The following is a 21781-nucleotide window of genomic DNA, read 5'->3' on the forward strand; positions in this document are numbered from 1 at the left end:
ACTTTTTCCTTCCAAAAGTTAAGTCTGATTTGGCTTATTGATTTGACAAGTGAAGACTAGCTATACTAATCAGATAATGTGGTGGATATTTTCCCATTTGAACTAAACCTAGTGTTGAAGACTTTGGTGAAAAAAAAATATATATGCATATATATATATTTAAAACATATATAAAATACAATAAACAGAAAATTATATCCTTTCCAGATGCATTATAATACTTACCATATCTTGCTGTAAATACTCATTACATGTCTGTCTCCCTCATTGGATTGTGACTTACTTAAAAAACTTAAATTGCTTATTACTCATCTTTTATTCTCTTAAATATTTCATTTATTCAAGTGTTTGATAAATTTCTGATGGGTTATTAGATCCATCAGAGCTATAATTAAATCATAATTAAAATATTAAATTAAAAATTCCTACTACTGTTGAACAAAAGAATCCCTCCCAACCATAAGTCCGCACTCCCTACTTTTAACTACCTGTCACGCGGCATTATATGCTAAAAAATTACTTCAATATATTCCCTATCTTCCATAAGAGCAAAAGCTCCCCAAAGTGAAGACCGATATTAGATTGACCTCTGTCATCATCTCAGCACCAAGCGATGTCACCAACATGAACCAGCATGACCACATTTTTCAGATCACTATCTCTGATTTTCTTATTTCTTATTTATTTGTCAGTTTACTTATTAGGTGGCCCTCTCCCCAAATTCACTCAGTATTTCTGAGTGAATTGCTAATTTAAAATTAACATATCAGCCTTCCCTCTTTAGAACACTGATACTTAATTTAATCTTACTGCCATGTGCTTTGGCTCAGGATAGAGAGGGTAATTCCTAAAAAGAAAAAAGTGCTGTCAGTATATGAATATGATGCCACTGACTCACCCCGAGCAGGGCAGGCATGTGGAGTTATTTTTTCCAGTAGTAATGATGAATTGTGCTGACTGAGCCATTTGGTTCCTCCTGGTATCAATGGCACACATTTTTTATACAGCCTGCCAGGATTTAAGATATAACTTTTGGCCACTGAGTAGAGCTGGTGTTTTTTTTCTTAAAAATATTGTAGCTACTTTACTCAAAGTGACATTATTAAGAGCCGAAATAAAATAACCAAGAGCATACGCAATAGCAGTAAATGCTTAATCTCTTGTTGGGAGCCTTCAGACCTTCTGATCTTCTCTAATTCCTACATATGTGAATCAGTTTTTGGCCTCAATATCGTATGACTGACCACATATAAACCAAATAGTTATGAGTTGAATTTTACGTGCTTTCCTTCCAACTGCTTACTGGTCATACCATGAATTGGCTTCATAGAAAAAGGAATATCTCACTGCCTTCCAATTTCTGTATAAAACCTCCTTCCTAATACTCTTCAGTTTTAAATGTTTCATGATTTCAAATTTAAAATATTATTATTTTTTTGTTTATTCTGAAAATGCCAATTTTAATAACTGATGTAATTCCTTTTTAATAATACATATTCTGGTATTCCAACAACAACAAAAAATCCTCAGTAATAAATTTAAAAAAAAACTATAGACATCTATTAAAGTTTATTAAAATACTGTTTAAATAATTAAATCTACCAATGAAATAAAATCAGCCTGTTCCTTTCATATTCATTTAAAGGATTTCATTGTAAATTGATATGCTTCCGAGGGATGTCACCAACATGAACTAGCATGACCACATTTTTCAGATCACTATCTCTGATTTCATTTCTTATTCATTTGTCAGTTTACTTATTAGGCGGCCCTCTCCCAAAATAAAGTATCTAAATTTAATGTGCACTACGAAAATGTAGGGTTTTTTTTTAAATCTATGCCTACTTTCAAAGGGAAGACCGCCTTCCTAAAAAGTAAACTTTCAGAAGACACTATACCTAAAGTATAAATGAACCTCTGAAAATTTACATCAGAAAATAATTTTAAAATAGACACATATAAAGAATGGCTATCTAGAAACCTGAATGGAAGAGTACCAGGTAGGAAGGATTTTAAACTTGACATTAGTGTAGCCAACCACCCTGGTTTGCCTGAACTGGGAGGAAGCTTCCCCAGAACATGGCTTTCAACGCTAAAACCAGAAAAGTCCCTGTGTGCTGGGACCAGCTGGCCTCCCAACGTGACTTAGCGAGCTAAGACTTAGATTCTCAGTACCTCTTTACATAGCAGTGAACTAAAAGTAAATCAGAGACCTTTTAAAGAGAAGATGTATGCTTTTAACATTTTGATTTTTTAAAACAGTTCAGAATAATGCTTATTTTGTTTGCATATTTTAAGGAAAATGTAAATAAATCCTAAAAGGCTTTCAAAAATCCACTCTGTAAATAGGGGAATTTAGCCTACGATGTATACTTTTCACTTTCTATTACCAAGTTAACTGGCCTTCATGTGTGAGTTTAAAAGTCAAGAAAAATAAATTAAATGAACTAAATTATTAGGTATTTAACCCAAATGAAAATACCTCTTTTGTGAAGTCCTAATGGAGGAATTTTCAGGTCTTTTTTATTAAATCCTTTAGGGTAGGTAAAGCACCTATTAATAATTTTTTTTTTTTTTTTGGTATCACAAAGTCATACCGAATTTTTAGCAAATTATTAAAAGTAATAGAAACTTCATCCCTTTTAACATGAATTAAGGCAGTTAATAGGACTGTGAGAAATTTACATGTTCAAAGTGGAAAATGTACAAACATAAATATTAGCATGGCATGATTACCTTTTACTTAACCATATCTTTGTGCCTGAAAACCAAATTCTCCTGTGGTTTGTTTTCTAATCTTCAAATCGCAGAGTCTGAATACTATTCTGAAATTATTAAAGAAGCAAAGGACTAATCTGTTTAGAAGAAATGTGAAGTCTCCAAGAGTTATCCACAAATAAATACTGCAAACAGGTTTTCTTAACAACAAACTTTTCAATCATACACATATTACTAGTGAGTAAAACATAGATAACTGGCTTTTTGAACATAAATTATTAATGCATGAAAGACAGTGTGTGAGCTATTACTTCAAAACAATAAAACGTTTTTTTAAAAAATTATGTACTTGAATTTAAACTGCCCAAATTACACATTATTTATACAATTTAAGAAGAAAACCCCTTTTTAAAATTTTATTTTTTATCATTAGTTTCAAGTATACAGTACATTGATTAGGCATTTATATCGTTTATGAAACGACCCCCAATTGCTCTCTCTCGTCTGGCTCTACACCTAGCTGTCATATTAATGCTGACTGCATTCCCCATGCCGTGCTTCCCATTCCCTTTTTTAAAATAAGCTATGTCCATCCAACTCATTTGGAGTGTGGGGCTGAACTGTCTTAGAAAAAAATTTAAACGAAAATGACTTTTTAAGGCATCTTACTTGGGCCTCAAAGAACACTACTGAGGTTGACTATTCTCTCTACCAGTCACCTGCAATCTCTGTCACTTCAGACTCGTGAAAGGGTTACCAGACCCACATGTGCATAAGTAATATCAGAATTCTACACAATCACACACAATATGGATATATAATGTGTGTATCTGCATGACAGATATCACAGAGTCTTAGCAATGACGTGAATGTAAATTCATAAACAAGGGAGAATGGCTGCTAATTAAATCATTCTCCCTTCACTAGACTATAAGCTTCATGAGGACAGGGGTTGCTTATGTTTCTCTTTCATATCCCTAAAGCCTCTAAAAGTGCCTGGGCAGCAGCAGATGCTCAGTAAACATGTTTAATTAATAAAGAATATTACTGCCATTGAATTGTCTTTTGTAATAATCATAAATGGTAAATGCTTGTGAACTTAACTTTAAAACTAGTTGAATCAGATTTATTTTGGGGAGCAACTTTTCATACGCTAATATTTATCCAAAAACAACACAGTATTATAACCATTTGATAGCCGACTTGTCTAAAATTGTTTTATCTCATATTTAGAAAGATATTTTCCCCACTGTTGTTCCAGAAGGTAATACATAAACTTTTTACTAAAATGAATATGAACTCTTTTAATAATAATACACCTTTTGCACTATGCAGGGCCCACATGACTTTCACATAAAATTGACAATACTTCCCATATTTAAATTTAAATCTATATTCTACCTCTAAAGGATCTAAAAAAGGAGAGCAATTAAAAAAAGTCAAATTCACCATGCCTTGACTAGAAAGACCATTATATTACCACAGATGATGACTCATTCAAACAATACAGAACATCAATTCTGCCAAACACTGGTCCAGACTCTGAAAACACCAAGGGAACAAGACAGATTCCAGCCCTGTACTCGTGGAGTTTGTAGTACTGTGGAGGCTCTAAATGACAAATAACCAAAGGAACAAATAATATAAACACAAATTATGGCAAGTGCTATGAAGGAAATGGGGTACAAAGATAGAGAGAAAAAGAGGAAACCAACTTAAAATAGTATGGTCAGGAAAGGCTCCGCTGAGGAAGTGACATTTCAGTCAAGATCAGATGGATGAGAAAAACTCACTCATGTGAAAAGCAGAAGGAAACACATTCTAGGCATAGAAAATAGCAAGTGCAAAAGTCTGAAGTGGGAAAAAACTTAGCATTTAGAAGAACTGAAAGAAACCTTGTGACTTGAGCAAAGTTGAATGGGGCTGGGGTGGGGACACCATCTGTGGTTGAAGGAGTAAGCTCCAAAGAATGTATATTAACATGTAACAGGAAGCCATTAAAAGGTTTAGGCAGGGCAGTAATACGATCCAACAGAAGATCTCTCTTTGCCTTGTGAGGAAGGAGACTGGGAGCAAGTATGGAAACTGAAGGTGGCCAAACCTTTGCCTTGATACATTTATTAAATTTCACCATCTGTATAAGGCAAGGGAGCACTTTTTAAAGTTATTTCCTTTCCTCTGAATTTATGAATCTTTTTTTTTTTCAACCATTCCTGATTTTTCTCCTACCAAAACATTATTTCAAATAAACATAACCAATACGTCCCTAAGAAAAGCTCTAGACCCAGAAGGCCAATTTTTTAAAACTCTTGGCTCTTCTCTTTACTAGTTCTTTGAAGACTCTAGTTTTAGTGTCCTTACCTGTAAAGTGTGAATAACAGAACTTATTTCCTATAGATATTATCAAGATTACATCACATAATCTGTGTAAACCTCTTAGAACAGTAGGCTAATAAGAATTAAGTAAAATAATCCATATAAGCACTTGGCAACTACATCATTATAATCAGAAATAATAGTTACTATTCTTTTAATAAAATTCTTATTAAAAAGCGGCCTCAGAAGTTTTCCTTTATTGGCTATCCTTTTTCTGTTAGTTGAAAAATACAATTTATCCTCAAAATCTCCATTCCAACAGAAAATAGCACAACTACAATTGTGACTTCTCAATCAGTCAAGTCTAATGTGTATATAGTAACACTTTTCCATTATTATTGGAATATAACATTATCATTGTGTCAGCTGACTCATCTGAATAAGATTTCTTCAGCATTCTGAGGAGGGTTTGGGTGTTAATGTGGAAATTGTTATTGAGTAGTTAAACAATGTCCACACAAAACATCATGAACAATGTAATACAGGATAAGCTTATATTAGAGAAGGCAAACCAGAGATGAGTTTGCATAAGAATTAGCTTGACAATCATCAATACATATTTTTAAAGTATTTTACCTGTAGCTTCATAACAGGTTCTTGGCTTCTCAATATAGGCTTTCATAATACCATGTATTAGCATCTGTAACAACCACAAGTTTGTTTTCATTTGCAGAGTTTTTAAATAATGTCTCTTATTAGACACCAACTTCTTTAAAGAACAGAGCATGTCTGCTCTTGCTCAATGTGGTACCTCCAGTGCCTAGATCAAAGTCAGAATCTTAGTAGGCAACTCTAGGAGATGCTGTGGGGCACTATCCAGTTCCTCTAGTCAGGATCCCCTTTCAGAATCAAGGCTCTCCTCCCAGCTTCCAGGAGTTCTGGCTGCTAACTGCTGGTAACTGTACCACTCATGGTTGCATCACTGCCCAAGTCAATATGGGATTGACCTGGTCAAGATTACATCACATAAGCAAAGGTCCAGTGCCCTCACCTCAAACTCAGAACAGCTTTGGAGGGCCATCCTAGCTCCAGAGCTTACCATAAGACTGGTTCACACCTCTACTGTAACTGTATCACAGTTCAAGTTCTTCCTCTTTCCAACTCTCACTCTCTTCAGTTCCCCATAGGTATTAATCCTAAGAGTACTCACCAAGAGACCTGCATACAAATCTCAGACTCTGTTTCCCTGCAGCCTGCCCTAAGACATCACCCAAGAAACACTGGTAGAATAAATGAATGATTTTGCCGCTAGACCCATACATACCTTCTTTCAAAAGAAAAAAACACGTCTGTAAAGCATAGCCAACAGTTAAATTGATAATAAAGATCTGAATAAACTTTAAAAATATAGTCATACCTTTTTTTCAGTTCCTATTTTATTGAATCAGTTGTCAAATGAAAATAATCACTACCTGAATCAATTTAACATCTTGTCCTTCACTCAGAGACCACAAACCAATTAAAGGCTAATGACATTAGTTCTGTAGAAATCTCAAGAAAATTATTTTTATTTTTATGAAGAAAATAATTTATGTTTAAAATAGATATCTTGATCCAGTCCATTTCTGTTAAATGTCCATACCTAATACACTTTTTTCATAATAACAGAGCCTATATTTACTTAAAGGCAAAAATGACTTAATTCAAGAAATAAAAAACTCAGTTTTTAAGGCAAGTTAATATCTTATTTTTTAATTTAGAAAAAAGCTTATAACTCTTTAGTATAATTCTAATTGTATTATATAAAGTGATGAAAAATAAATATATAAGAAAAGAAAGTTTTAGCTTAAGATCAAAAAATAAAGAGAAATACTAAAAATGGAGGTGCAAGAAATACATTCAAGTTTATTTTCTTCTCTCTCTATATATACACATACAAAAAAATGAATTCCCCTGGGGCTATTTATAGTCTTAAAGTACATACATAGCTTAAAGAGCCAGGATACAAAAATAACAGTTTTTCTAATTCAAAAATCAATATTTATCTCAGACCACAAGCTAGAATCTTAATTGTTTTGGTGGGAAGCTCTTCAATTTTAATGGGTGTAAAAAGAGAATCTACTCTGTTCACCAGAAAGTAAAATTATGTTCTCAAATATATCCTCCTATCACCTAACCCTCAACTAGCCTTCTAAGACTTAATTTTCTCTCTGACCTGAGATGTTTTGAATGTCTTACACAATTATTGCTTTACTAGCACTTTGATGACTCATAATTATTTTTAGGATCAAAACTCTAACATATCCATTCTCTCATTTGCAAGTATTCCCTAGTAGAACTGAAACATACACATCTATCGCCGACAATCGACAATTAAATTAACTTCCTCTATCTACAAACACTATTATTCAAAGAAAAGTTTACTGAAAGTCAGGAAACAGCTTGTGAGGAGTCATTGAATCCCATAAGCAGAACTTGAAACAAAAGTTTATTTCTGCCAAATCAGCAAAAGGTTACATATGTAATTTATATTGCCCTGTCCTCTCTTGTACCTTGTTATATGCAAATATAAACATCTCACTCTTGACAGAAGCAAATAAATAAATCGTTTTCTTAAAAAGTGATAGTCTCACAGAATTCTATTTCCAACAAAATTTAAACATTTGTTTAATATTACTCCTTAAAGCACGAAAGCACTTTTATGTCACACTTGATTACTCCTTTTCTCTTTCTCAGTAATGTCAAAATCTCAATAGCCTAATTTAAAGCAAACACACACACCAACAAGCAAAAAAAAAAAAAGAATTTCAAATGGTCTTTACAGAAGAAAAGCATTTCCAGGAGAAAAAATTCTGCCCAGATAATCACTTTAATGACTCCTTTCTGATTTTTCAAATCTTCAATCATACTATTAAGGTAAAAACATGAAGGAATTTGAAGGCGGTCATGGGCTTTGTCCACAGAATTGTCACTCAAGAGAAGTTGATATTCCTACACCTGCTAACTCTGATTCATCAAAGTCATTACTCCTTATGGTAATCAATTACATCAAGGATTATAACTGCATGTCAAGCTAGTCCAAAATCTCACTCTTTAGACACAGTAAGAATTAAAATGTAGTTCCCCTGGGATGGTGGACTCAAACACAATGACTGTACACTGACATCAACCAGATCTTAAGTGAATGTAATCTTCTAGAATAGTTTGATTATGGAGGTTTATGGTAAAAGGAGATGATAGTAACTGCTTTCTTGGGTAGCTACTGGAACATAAGAACAACTGGTCTGTACATCATTTTACTCTAAGCTCTATACATACTTGTGTTCAGAAATAACAGTAGTGGAAAGCATTGTTAAGAGAGTACACAGGATCAAAGCAACAATTACGCCGTTGGTGAATGCTCTGAAAATCTTTTGGCCCTTTAAAGTTTATATACACAATAGAGCTCTCCTCTCTCCAGAGAGCATCACTACACAAAACCAAAAGGGACCACATACTTCAGCAGCAGCTACTGGGAATTGCCAAATTACATAAAATTAATGGGATGTGGCTCTTTGCAATGAATAAATTTATAACTAAATGTTGAGTGCCTTACGCTTTTTATTCCACTGGGTGAACTGCTACAATACTCAATTCAATCAGGTCTATTAGAGAGGCCCATTATATGGCTGATGGGCAGCTTTACTTTTTTTCCCTTCCTTATTTTAATTTCTTTCTGTGTTGAAAGACAAATAAACAGGTTGGCCTTGGAATTTAAATCTGGAATGCTAGTTCAGATATGCAAATAAAATTTGAAAAAATTAAAAAGAAAACTATGAATTGGATAAAACAAAGAGACAAAATGATAAAAATAAACAAAAATATAAAAATGTTTATGAATAAATCAAGTACTTTAAGTTTACTTTAAAACACAAAATTTTATAATATTCAGAAAATCTTTCTAAAAGTTACAAAAACAAAAACCTAAGGATGGAATTTCTGTGGTCCAACCTAAGAAGACTATAAACTAACATGGATTCCTGTCCTAGGTCCAAGTGATCCACATATAGACCTTCGGAGGAAAAGTAAGCCCCATGGGAATGTAAGCAAAGTTCTTTCTACAAGGGGATGGTGGGTAGAGTGAAAAAAGAAATGACTTAGGCTTTACGTTCTATAATTAGGCAAATCTCTGCCCCTATGAAAAGTTACTTCATCTATAAACTGGCAATATCATTCTTCTTAGCCACCTCATAGTTTTGACAGGAAAGCCACAGAAGATGGCATGTGGAAGGACTCTGTAAATGTTAAAACATGATACAAAAGGTAACACTGTCACTGGAGGCGGTATCAGTACTGTCTCTAACACAAAGTAAGTACTCGACAAATATTTGTTGAATTAAAGAATGAATATTTTAAAATAATTTTTAAAACCTAAGACCAAATCACCAAATGATTCCAATATGTAACATTATATTCTGGAATGTTATAGTGGTCTATAATAATTGCCAATATTAATCCAGTGCTTAGTAATTGCTTGGCCCTGGTTCTAAAGATTTACAAATATTAACCTGACAATAACTCCCTGAGGAAGACTCTACTATCAGAATCTACTTTATCTATAAATCTTTACTTACAGATGAAGAAAATTACCTAACCCACAATACAGGGCTAAATAATTTATCCAAAAATCACAGAGTCTGTAAGCAGAGGATTCAATTCAAACCTAAAAAATCTGGCTCTAGTAACCATGCTTTTAAACTAAAATGAATTCATTAACACGTGTCCTCGGTGGTAAATTGGTAAGTGTATCTTTACAAACATTACAGAACATGACCAAAACAATATTGTCAGATAAAATCTATTCAGAAATATTTTAACTATACTATAGTCATAATTCTTTTATATTCTGGAACTAACACAATGTCATCTTGTCTATTATATGGCCTCGTTTAACTCTTCTCTCTGCGTTCAAAATACTTCCTTCTTCATACCCCAGATATACTCATAATTGTATATCTTAAGTAGTTTTGTTTAGATATGAAAACGCTTAAACATGTGGAATTCTTAAACAAAGATTCATCTAGAGACACCTATATTATGTGAATGTTTACAGATAGTCATTAGTTCATGAACAATTTATTTACTACTGACTGCAATAAGCATTATATTAGGTACTGAATGGGGATAGACTAGCAATTAAAGACATAACTATAATTATTTTTTAAACTAATTAAGACACAAAACATACTTACATGAGATAACCTGGAAATTACATTTTTTAAAAAACCACTTATCTGTAATTGAAAACTGATATGTTACTAGTTGGATAAAAGGGTTCTGAGGAGAAAGAAGAAGGATCAACTTTTGGGGAGATAAGTGCCAGAGAACAGAAACGAAGTTAACCCCATAGTTCAGTAAGAAAAAGAGCAGTTTAATAAAGTAAAGTAAAACTGGGTTCTCCGCCTATTTCTCCCAAGGCTTTACATGACTTCCAGGCTATCTGTATATGTCATTATCAGAATCAAATTAAGAAATCTGAGTTTCTGACCCCTTGAACCGGGCTCCTGCTGCTGCTGATTCTGTATCCCGTTACCCACTAATACAGCAGCAGCTCATGCAGTGGACTGTTACTGGGTTAAAGCGAGCAGAAAGGTTGATGGTGAGGATGGTAGTGGTTCTAAAAAGCAAACATAGTTCAAAAATTTGGAAAACATTTAAACCGAAACCATTTTCTCTTATATCCCAGCCTTCACAACCTAGGACTCCCTTACACCATACATATGCCAAGGCACGTACACACATCCTCATGGACACGGCACATGCTCTTATGCACCACCTCAGGACATAGAAAATATTACCTATATTGAACCACCTATATACGCTCTAGGCTGATAAACAGCACACTGAGTTACAGAATGGGGCTGTGAAAATAAGGACATGGTTAATAATTCTTGGCCAAGAGTTAGACATCCTGAATCAAATCCCAATTCTTCCCTTCACGCCTGTGTGGTCTTGAGTGGTTATTTAATCTTTCCAACTCTCATTTCTCTCACTGAATCTTGGATGAAGAAATAGCTAACACACTTTTCAGTTCAAAACTCTTAATTCTTGAAAGAATAAAAGTGAATTCAAAGGGAGGCAGAATTTCTGATTTATATGATAAAGTTTTGGTATGTCTTTATAGGATTAAAAATATTCTATCTCATGATGGTTGAATCATCGTTTATTACTGAGTAGCATGTAGGCTTCCTTATGACAAAGGCAAAATGACAACATTTTCCAAATGCTGATAACATCTGAATATTAGAGAAATACGTCAGTCACTCTGCCTTTAAACATTATGGTCATTGTGGGACCACATATCGGACAGCGGGCCTAAAAATTCCTATCGCCTAGTGATGTCACAGCCCTCATAAGGTCATAGTGCAATGTATCACCCATGTGTTTGTGTCGATGCTGGTGTAAACAAGCCTACTGCACTGCCAGTTGTATCAAAGTATGGCACATACAATTATGTACAGTACATAATACTTGATAAGCAACTACGTTACTGGCTCAAGCATTTACTAAACTATATCTTTTATCATTGTTTTAGAGTCTATTCTCTCTACTTACAAATAAAGAGTTTGCTGTCAAACAGAATGCCATGTTAAGCTGGCAGCAGCCTTGTCCATCTCATGTTTACTGTGTCTGTTAATCGAATCATTTTCTCTTGTGTTTTATTTAACCTCATGTTGTTGTGTACAGTGACATGCTGTACAGGCTTGTAGCCTAGGCAATGGGCTAAACGACACAGCCTAGCCGTGTAGTAGGCTACATCATCTAGGTCAGTGTTAGTACACTCTATATTTTCACACAGAAGTTGCCTAAGAACGCATTTCTCAGAACAGCATCCCCATCATTAAGCATGCATGACTGTATTTAATTTTTAGTTCCGATGTGTTATTTTAAAACATACTTCCTGTATACGAGTTTATTTCTTAAAATGTGTTCTGTAGAAAAGTCACACCAGGACCAACCTCCAATAATAAGCGTATCTTTATGCTCTACTAGGCAATGTCTACTCTCCACCAAAAAAGTTGGAGTCTGTGTGTTTCTATAGGAGCTCCTATTTTTGTTTCAAAGAAATCTTGTGAAATTTTGTTGCTTACTCATTTTTGTTGCTTACTCATTTTTGTAATGTTAATGAGAAACGTGAACAAAGAAGTCAGCACATGAAGCTCTGAGAGCACATTCTACTGAGAGCACATAACATGCTGATTTTAATCAAGTCCCTAAAATAAGAGGGAGTGAGAAATAATTTCCTCACTATCGTGCTAATGGGGACTGACTAACAGCACAACTAAAGAGTATGCTGTCCCCAGACAGACAAGAGAGAAGCCAACAGCTCACATACAGGAGGGCACACTAAAGCTATGCAGGAAAACAACAGAATAAATTCTATTATTTGATGTGACAAACACTTGCAATATTTTAAAGGCGTTTTAAATCACTTCTCGGCCTTTCGGCTAAGATCAAGTATATTTTAAAGGAGTTTTAAATACTTTAGTAGCTATTCCTTGCAGTCAACCATACATGATCTAGTTTAGTTAAGTATGGAATCAGTTAATGTGGAATTTCAGGTCAAACCGGCGCCAAGTCAGAGCTCTCTATTCTGTACCACAGTACCTGCCTATAAAATGTTTAGAAACACCAAATGCATGCTTCTGTACGAAACAGCTTTAAAGAAAACTGTTCAAAATTATTTCCAAAGTATGTCATAGTTTTACACACATCACTGACAAAAAAAGAAAAAGGAGAAAAACTGACTCTACATATGAAATTGCACTATCATAACTGTAAGCCTGCGTCTATTTCAAAGAAATCTTGTAAAATTTAATGAGATTGGTAGTTTCTCCATACTTAAATGGATTTTTTTTTTAAAAAAATTGCTTCCCATCAAGGTTTTTAAAATTATAAAAGGAGATGCAATCTGATTACACAAAGGGACGAAGGGAAAGGAGCACCATCCACAGCACAACTTCCAACCCTGAGCCCCTCATTCCTCCAGTCTCACTACCTGACGGCACTTATTTGCCTCATGCTTAACTCACATCTTCTTCTGCGTAGTACCAGCTCCTCTTCATGCTAGCTCAGCCTCAGTGGTGCCGCCATACCTGCAATGCCCTCGAACAGAACACCTAGGACTGGTTTCTGATTTTTCACTTTTTTATCACTAACAGTGACAAGAATTGCATTCCATCACTATATACCATATACTTTTGCCATCACTTTAATTCAATTCACTGCCACATCCTGTAGGCTTGTTTGTCTGTCTGTTTGTTTGTTTGAAAAAGGTCTTGAATTTACCTCTTATCCTCCGAAGTCACTGCCACCACCCTAGATCAGGCAGTCTTCAACCCTCCCTTTAAGCATTTCCCTCCCCTATTCTTTATCCTCTTTTTATCCAGTTTATCTCTATAAGACCTAACTTCCCCAAACACTATTCAACTTGTCCTCTAAAACTCATATGGGTTGCATCTACTTCTTATCACAATATTTCACAAGTGTACTTGTCACGAGAAAAATAAAAAAGCACCCATGGCCAACTAGGTTCAGATATTTTGCTGGCTGTATATCCCTCTTGGAATTTTACTTTGTACATTAACATAGTAAAATCTTTTTAGTTTTGACATGCAGAAGTCAGTTTACCTTTCTTGTTTGATCAAGGGACTCTTCCTTTCCTCAAAACATGCAACAGTGGTGCAGTTTGAGAAATGCTATTATCTTGTATCAATTCCAAACACTTCCCTGACTTTCAATTCCCTCTTCCATCCTTGTGAACCCATGGTCACCAGCTTCCCATCTCTGTCCTTCACCTGTGATGCAGACGGCTCAGTCTCTGTAAGTACATTATACCCAACTCTCTCTCAGCCTAGTTGCTCACGTTGTCTCTCTGTTCCTCTCTGCCTCTTCTTTTCTATACAGTCAAATCCTGCTTAGTCTTCAAAGCCTGATGCAAGTCATACCTCAGCCATAAATTCTTCCATGAAATTTTCCCCCATCATAGTATCCTACACTTGGCCTCTCTCTTTCCCAATTAGAACATGATCCCCCTAAAGGAAATACCTATGTTTGATGTGTCAGTGTCAGTGTTTTCTTCACTTCCAGCAAACGTGCATGTAGTAGGGACTGAATGATTAGTGTTGAGGGCCATGTTATTGACTATCTGACACAAAGAAATGCCTAGTTAGAGTGAGATATCAACTGCAATCCACACACTAGAATAATGGTATGTTTTTAGAAGAGGAAGAGGCCAGAGAGATGCTCCTTTTTATTCAGATACTTTTCAACCAGTAAAGTCATAACAAGTAGGACAATTCGAAATGATGTAAAAACAAAGCTTTAGGCCACTTTTGCACAGGAGAGTAAAAAAGTACATCCAAGAATACTAGAAAGATTTTCAAAAAGAAGAAGACACCTATTTTCTAGTCAAAAGATAAGCAAATCTCAACTACTTAGTAATAAATTACGTTAGAGTTAAAATGTTACTTTTAGTCTATCTTACTTTATACAAACAAAAAATAAACTTTACACATTGCTTTAGGTGTAAAATTGCAAATTAAATCAATGCAGACACAGTAACTTTGTGTGTGTGTGTGCACGTGTTTTACATACTTATCTATGACATATAAACATATATGTGAACATACTGAGGCCTGCTGCTACAGGTATAGAATTAAAGGGCTTTGTCACTTGTGATTCATAAATACATTCAGTTCAATTGTGGTGCTAATGAGGCAAAAGTGAAAGGATAACTCCTAAGTTATTAGTTTAACCTTGAACTGGCAGCCCTCTCCTGTAACCCTCACTTTGGTCTTCTTGCTGTCCCACAAAATAATGTGCAATGTAGCATAGGATGTTACTTTACAATTCAGACTGAAGAAGTCATCACAGGAAGGCAGTACATTGTGAAAAAAACCTGAGTTTTAGAGCCAGAACTGAGTGTGCATTCAGTTTCTACATTAGAATTTCTTCCTTGCATTATTCTGGTTAGAATTAGAGATAATGCATTTAAGGAATGCAAAACATAATTAGTACTGAAGAAATGGCGACTACTGAATTAAAAGGAAATCACTGTTTTTCACAGAAAGTCTGCTATATCAAAAAATGTAATATGAATTCTCATCTTTCAAAAGTTGAAATGTATATATTTACCATCACTTTTAGTAATAGCAAACTTCTATCAAATTCCACTGTACATCCACCTGTTTTGGAGATAGGGTTTGTCATCACTGCTGGCATGGACAGATGGACATATGAGATCAGCTCAATCAATGTTGTTGATTTAACAAAGATAAGTGTTAGATTGCCATTTTGCTTTTCAAAGTATTATATGTCCTTTTTTTCCCAAAAGCACTAAAGATGTAGATCTGGATTCCAGTTGCAACATACTGACAAAATCGTCAAAGTCCTAATTAGTGCAATTTTACTTATTTTTTTCTGTTTGTTCCTCATTAGTAGCTACTCTTGGTAATTCAAACCTGAAGTGAAATATCCTGAAGGCATCTGTCAGAGATTCTTAGGTGTTCAGCAACACTTAACAGCAAAAATATAAATGACCATTTTTGGATTTTAATACATTTTTTAAAATGCAGGCATTATTACAAAATTAAATGATTTCAATTTCCTCTTTTATAGACATTGTATCTACCTTTGACATAACTTTAATACACCATTAGCAAAATTAAGACAAATTTAGCTTTACATTTTTATGTCATATAAAATATTCTTAAAATAATGTCTTTGCTATCATTTATCAGTATATTAAAGCATTCATTAAAAAGTATGACCGTCTATGGCCATGCTACCCTGAACAAGCCCGATCCCGTCTGATCTCAGAAGCTAACCAGTGTTGGGCCTGGTTAGTACTTGGATGGGAGACCATCTAGGATGACCAGGTGCTGTAGGCGTAAAAAATAAAAAAATAAGGGATTGTAAACTGACAAGGTCCTTGCAATCTGTGAGGTCAACCAAGGGTTGCCTCGCCAAAAACAAACAAACAAACAAAAAAGTATGACATGACAAATTCTCTTCAAACAAGATCGCTTGAAATTTTTCATCCACTACAAGAAAAAAATGTGTTCCTCTTTTTTTCTGTATTCATTTCTCATTGAAACACCAAAATTAAATATAAAAAAAAAGAGTAAATGGAAATTAAGGAGGTATTATTTTATGAGGGCAATATGGTAACATGAAAATTTCTCGATATATGCACTCCAGTTATCATAATTGAGTTTTAAGAACATGACAAAGAACTTTTAGCAGATATTTCCTCTTAACTTCAGACTTAATTCATAGACACTTTTAAAATATTTACATTTATTTACATTAATACATTATATTATCAACTTTCTTTGTTTAGTTGTATGATGTATTAGCAAACAGTTTTAATATGACAAAGCTAAATTACCACAAAGCAAAATAAGTTTAATATTTTTATATTATATCATATTTTGAAGTGTCCCTCAATATATTTTCAACATAGTACAAAATAGAAACAAACTAATTTTCTGGTTAATGTTTCATAAATTATACAGCAAATCACTGTTTCTCTAATTTCCTCAATGCTAAAGTGGAACATAGCATTTTAACATTTGATTTTGGATGCCTTTTAACATTTGATTTTGGATGACTTTAGACTGTAATACTGAATTACTGTAAGGTAACAAGATAATGGTTTATTGAATATTTTTAACATGTAAACTTGGTAATACTTTACGGTGTCAATTTTTAAAACAAGGGCAAAAACTGAGTTATGAGAATTTGAAAGGTAGCGAGATTTCTAATATAAATTAGTCTAAATCTTCTCTTCATAGATAGAGAAATTGTCCCCTATATAAATTAAGCCCTCTGGTCAAGATCATACAGTTAGTATGATGCAGTAAAACGGCCTAGAATTTTGAGTCAGACAGACCTGGATACTAATCCACACTCTACCCTTTACTGTGTTTTTTAATACATGTTACTGAATGTTTCATGACCTGAGTTTCTGCATCTGTAAAAAGGACATAATAAGTATTTCAAATGATGATTAAATCGAATAGATTATCATGGTACATAAAAGAATGGTAAACATATGTGAATTTGAATCCTTATGAAAGAAATAGCTACATACAATCCAGGTTTGTCTTACCTATAACTCACCAAAATGATACTCTGTTTAACTTGCTAATGGCTTAAAAATTTAAATACATATTTTTCCGTATAGTTTTAAAATTCATCCTAATTATGTGAATCTCGTAAATTCAAAACCGTACTTTTTGCCACCTACATATCAAACTAGCATAATTAGCTAATCTGAAGTGACTTTAACAAAGCTTTTCCATTCTATTCATTAGCCTTTGCTTTTTTCCCTAAGTGAGCTTAATATTTTTTCCAACTACAAAATTCGTAATAGGGTTAATGAGTGAGTGTAATTCTCTCTGTAAATACAATAGGCTGCTAACCTTTATATCAAGGGGAAATAAATTTTTTAAGTCAAGTGAAATGTCCCAACTGTGATCAACAAATGGACTTTTTCCTGAAGAATTAGTTTAATACAATGATTAAAAAGAAAAAAAAAAGGTTATTCCTTCTTTCAAATAAAATAGCTGTACAGCCTGATAAGAGGAATGCTTTCAATTTTATAAGAGAAACTGTACTTCCTCTGAATCCAAAGAAAACTGTCATATTATTTATCTTTAACTTCTTTATTATGCATTAATGTCAATTTATGAGATAGAACTACCAACGATTTTCTTAGTTCTCAAATTATCTCATAAAATTATCTTTATATGGAGACAAATGTGGAATGGTGAGAAATAACAGTCTTTTATAGTTTCATTTATTACAGAAAAAGAATACACAATATATATACATATATACACATATGTATATATACGCAAACTTTTAAAAAATATCTTTCTATGTTTTCCCAAAGATTAATTTATTCTATTGTATATGCTACCAACAGATGAAGGGCCTTAAACATTTTTATTCATGTTTTGCTAATGACAAAACTCAATTCCAGAGATTTTTCCACTATGTGAAAATATGACTGACACACAGTATTCCTAGTTGCTACAAGTAAATGGAAACATCCATATAAGTTACACAAGACCAAAATTAATTTGGATCCAACAATGACTATTCCTTTGGAATACAGTACTCTGACATTTTTCCTCCAGAATCACAGATCATTTGTTAAATGTCCTATAACTGCTAACCATGGGGATTCTCTAATGCTCTTCCTGAATAATAGAACACAAAAATGTTGTAGAGATTAAAAGCAATGTGAAAGTCCCAGATGAATCAAAGGTACACAGTAATGATTGACACTTCAATAAAAGTACATTCTAACACCCTCTTTCTCTCCTTTCCTAAAAGGTTCAAAAATAAAGTGTGTATTGATTTTAGCCAGCTGGAAGAAACTTTTACCATTCCCAAAAGCAAAGAGCAAAACAGGATCCCAATCTCTGACTATAATAAGCAAGCATGCATGTAAATACCAAGGTCGTGTCTGTGGAGGTAATGAGAGCCACAGGATAAGTGATAAGCCAATACTCTATTTTGTTAAGCAAAGAATTAAACAGGTGTCCCTTAAGAAACTCAGAACCGAAATCTCCTGCAAGTGCTCCTTTCAGAAAGGTCACAGCTTCCTGAAAAGGTGCATAGTCCCCATTTCTTATTCCTGAAACTATACTTCTAAGACAAAATTGACTCTAAGGAGTATACATTATTATCCCCAATTTCCATATAAAGAAACTGCCTACATGTACAATGACAATTGGCAACATGCAGCAGAATCCATACCTACACTCCAAAGTCCAAATTCTTAACCAAAATTACCATAACAGTCTCCATACTACCAGCACACTCTCATTTTAAACTGTTCTCATTTTTCTACCTTAGTCTCAAAAGAATTATGGTACACATGAATTATTTCTTGGTTTGTCATATGAATAAAGAGAGACTTTGGTAGGGTTGTAAATCCTGTAGAGAATTACTAAAAGAATATAAAGACCCACTTAATTAAAATACAATTTCTTATCTTTTTTCTGATTTACATGTGATTTTTTTTTTCTCAGTTGGTAATTAGGCAACACTGAAAGCTTAAACATACCACTATGAAACAAATGAAAAAAAGGGTCTGGTGAAAATCTCTCTACTCATATTTTTAACTGCATGGTAATGGTTTTTAAATACATCTATACAAAAAAATGCTGCATGGAATTATAGAGTTCTAAGATCCCCTGAGGACCATCTATTGGCTCCACATAGGTCCAGGTACAACTCTGTTTTTAATGGATACCGGAAAGTGCAAAGCAAATGATTATTATTAACTTATTTTTACACATTTGCAGCCTGGCTCAGAGGCTCAACTCGTTATATCACATTTTCTCTTCTCTGAGTATTTCTTAAAGATATATGTATCTAGTTTGACAGTAGCTCTCACATCAGTCTCACTCTACCATCAAGCCCACACTTAATATCTGGGGAAAGTAAAACAGTGGAGGGCCAAGGCTGTCGCCTGCAGCTGGCTCCAGGAGTTCGCTTCTGGTAAGGCATGTGCCTCCACACAGAAAGAAAAGGACTCTGAGAAACCTGACAGAGAGGGGCACCTCTCTGGGGAACTGGGAAACTAACCCTGATCAAGCTAGTAGGGTCCAAGAGTAAATTCTAAGTTCTGCTTACCCATCCTCACTTTTCCTATAGTAGGATGGCCCGGGTTTGCTCCTGATCAAGTCTGAGATAAATTTATTCAGAAGCATCTACTGTTCTATCCAGAAATGTCAGTACGTTTAAGAATTAAGTGTTGTTTCACCAACACCCATCTTTCTCTCCATCCCAGTTTAAATTAAGCCTGGGGGAAAAAAAGTGCTTGTTACCAGTTTAAGGCAAAGACACATTTTAAACTTCCAAAGTATTTGCTCAAACTCAACCAGCTATACTTTTCTAAGATTTCTGGTCCTATATTAAGTTTTGATCAGAAACAGCAGATTTTCACACATGCAAATTACAGACAAAACCACATACTGAGATTTATTTTAAATGTTAACTTAATGAAGTATTCGTGTTAAAATATGATTATCCCAAATGGTACACTTTCTATAACCAATAAACACTAAATAGAAGATCCCCGTGATAATACTTTTTAGCATAAAAAATTCTATATGTGTGAAGCAGATGGTCAATGTCACCTTGGCACCATTTCACCATCTGTTCTGGATGTCGCTAATTAAGTCCAGAGTGTTCCTTTAAGATTCAAGAAAGACAATAATACTGTCGAAGCCTACGGTGGCCCCCAAGAGTGAGCTCTCCCAACATGTGAAATACATACCCAAGCACCTTCAAGGGTAACAACTTATCTACAATATATATATATATCTATTTTAATTTCATTTTGTTAAATAACATCTATATAAAAACATTTATCTCAATAGTACCCCACAGATAGCTTAACAAGAAGAAAAATGATTTTTAAAAATTTGTACAGCAGGTCTTCAAATAACATCATTTCCTTATGCCATTGATGAGAAAAAAATATTGATTTCCAGCAGGAGCCGCTGTCTGCGTGGAGTTTGCACGCTCTTCCCATGTCTGTGTGGGTTTTTCTGCGAGGGACTCTGGTTTCCTCCCACATTCCAAAGCTAGGCATGTGAGTGGACTGGCATGCCTACATGGTCTCCGTCTGAGGGAGTGTGAGTACGGGTGTGATGCGCCCTGCAATAAAAGGGTGTCTGGTCCAAGGCAGGTCTCACTTTGCGCCCTGAGCTGCCAGGCTTAGGCCACTCATGACCCTGACCTGGAATAACTGGACTGGAAAATAAGCATCTTACTCATTTTTATGACTCTTTCTTAAATGTATAAATAGCTCAAATTTATTCCAATGTTTACTATTAGAAGTGTTTTGGGTCTTTATTTAGAAGTTTGATGATGTTTTTATGACCAGAAATATGTCGTAGGAACTTAACTCTTATTTATATCGATCGGCCTATGGTAAAACTGATTTCATTGTGCATTGTTTCTCTTAAAGTCAGAGTTTCTAAGAACTTATCAATGACATTAAATGAGGATTTATTATATTTAAAAAAAAAAAGGACACAGAGAATAGATAATAGATTGCATATACCACAGGAGTAAACATAAGAAAAACAACAAAGTTTAAACACTCTTGATGAGTCTGTTTTCCATTTGCTATTAGAGAGCATGAAGTATGTTGATGAAGGAAAATCTTCACAGCATCCTGGCTAAAAATTCAATTTAGTACAAAAATGGGTATATTTTGTACTGTCATATAAACTTTATTTTTTTAAATACTTATTGTACTAAAAAATGCAAAAATTAAATCTATATTACTTATTAGACCTTATATATTTAAGACCATCTGAATGCAATAAATATTATTCATGACAACATGGACAAGGAAATATATTATCTCTTTTTACAAAATTATTGTTACGTAAATGTACTATAATACATATAATTAGCAGTTGTATTTTAACTAGATGACATGTTAGCTATGCAAATATTCTAGATAACAACAACAGCACACCTTTCTGTAGTGCCTATGTATGTCAGGCACAGTTCTAGTTGCTTTACACCTATTAGTTCTTCAGTCCCCAAACTCCCTACCCAGGGTCAGCTTCGTAATCCGCAGGGTCCCTTGTCAAAATTGTGGAAATAAAGCATTTCCTTTATTTCATGGTTTGTCCCTTTCGGCCTATCACGAGATATTTGCAAGGTG

General features: G+C 34.2%; 1 protein-coding gene and 1 pseudogene across 2 annotated transcripts in view; one reads left to right on the top strand and one right to left on the bottom strand.

The window, feature by feature from the left end:
* PPP3CA (protein phosphatase 3 catalytic subunit alpha) overlaps nucleotides 1-21781 on the bottom strand; it is a 279943-nt gene that overhangs the window by 174384 nt on the left and 83778 nt on the right. The window lies entirely within an intron of this gene.
* On the top strand, nucleotides 15847-15965 carry LOC120591283 (uncharacterized; annotated as a pseudogene).

Source organism: Pteropus medius, unplaced genomic scaffold (assembly GCF_902729225.1).
Source record: "Pteropus medius unplaced genomic scaffold, Ma_sr-lr_union100, whole genome shotgun sequence".
Lineage (NCBI taxonomy): Eukaryota > Metazoa > Chordata > Mammalia > Chiroptera > Pteropodidae > Pteropus > Pteropus medius.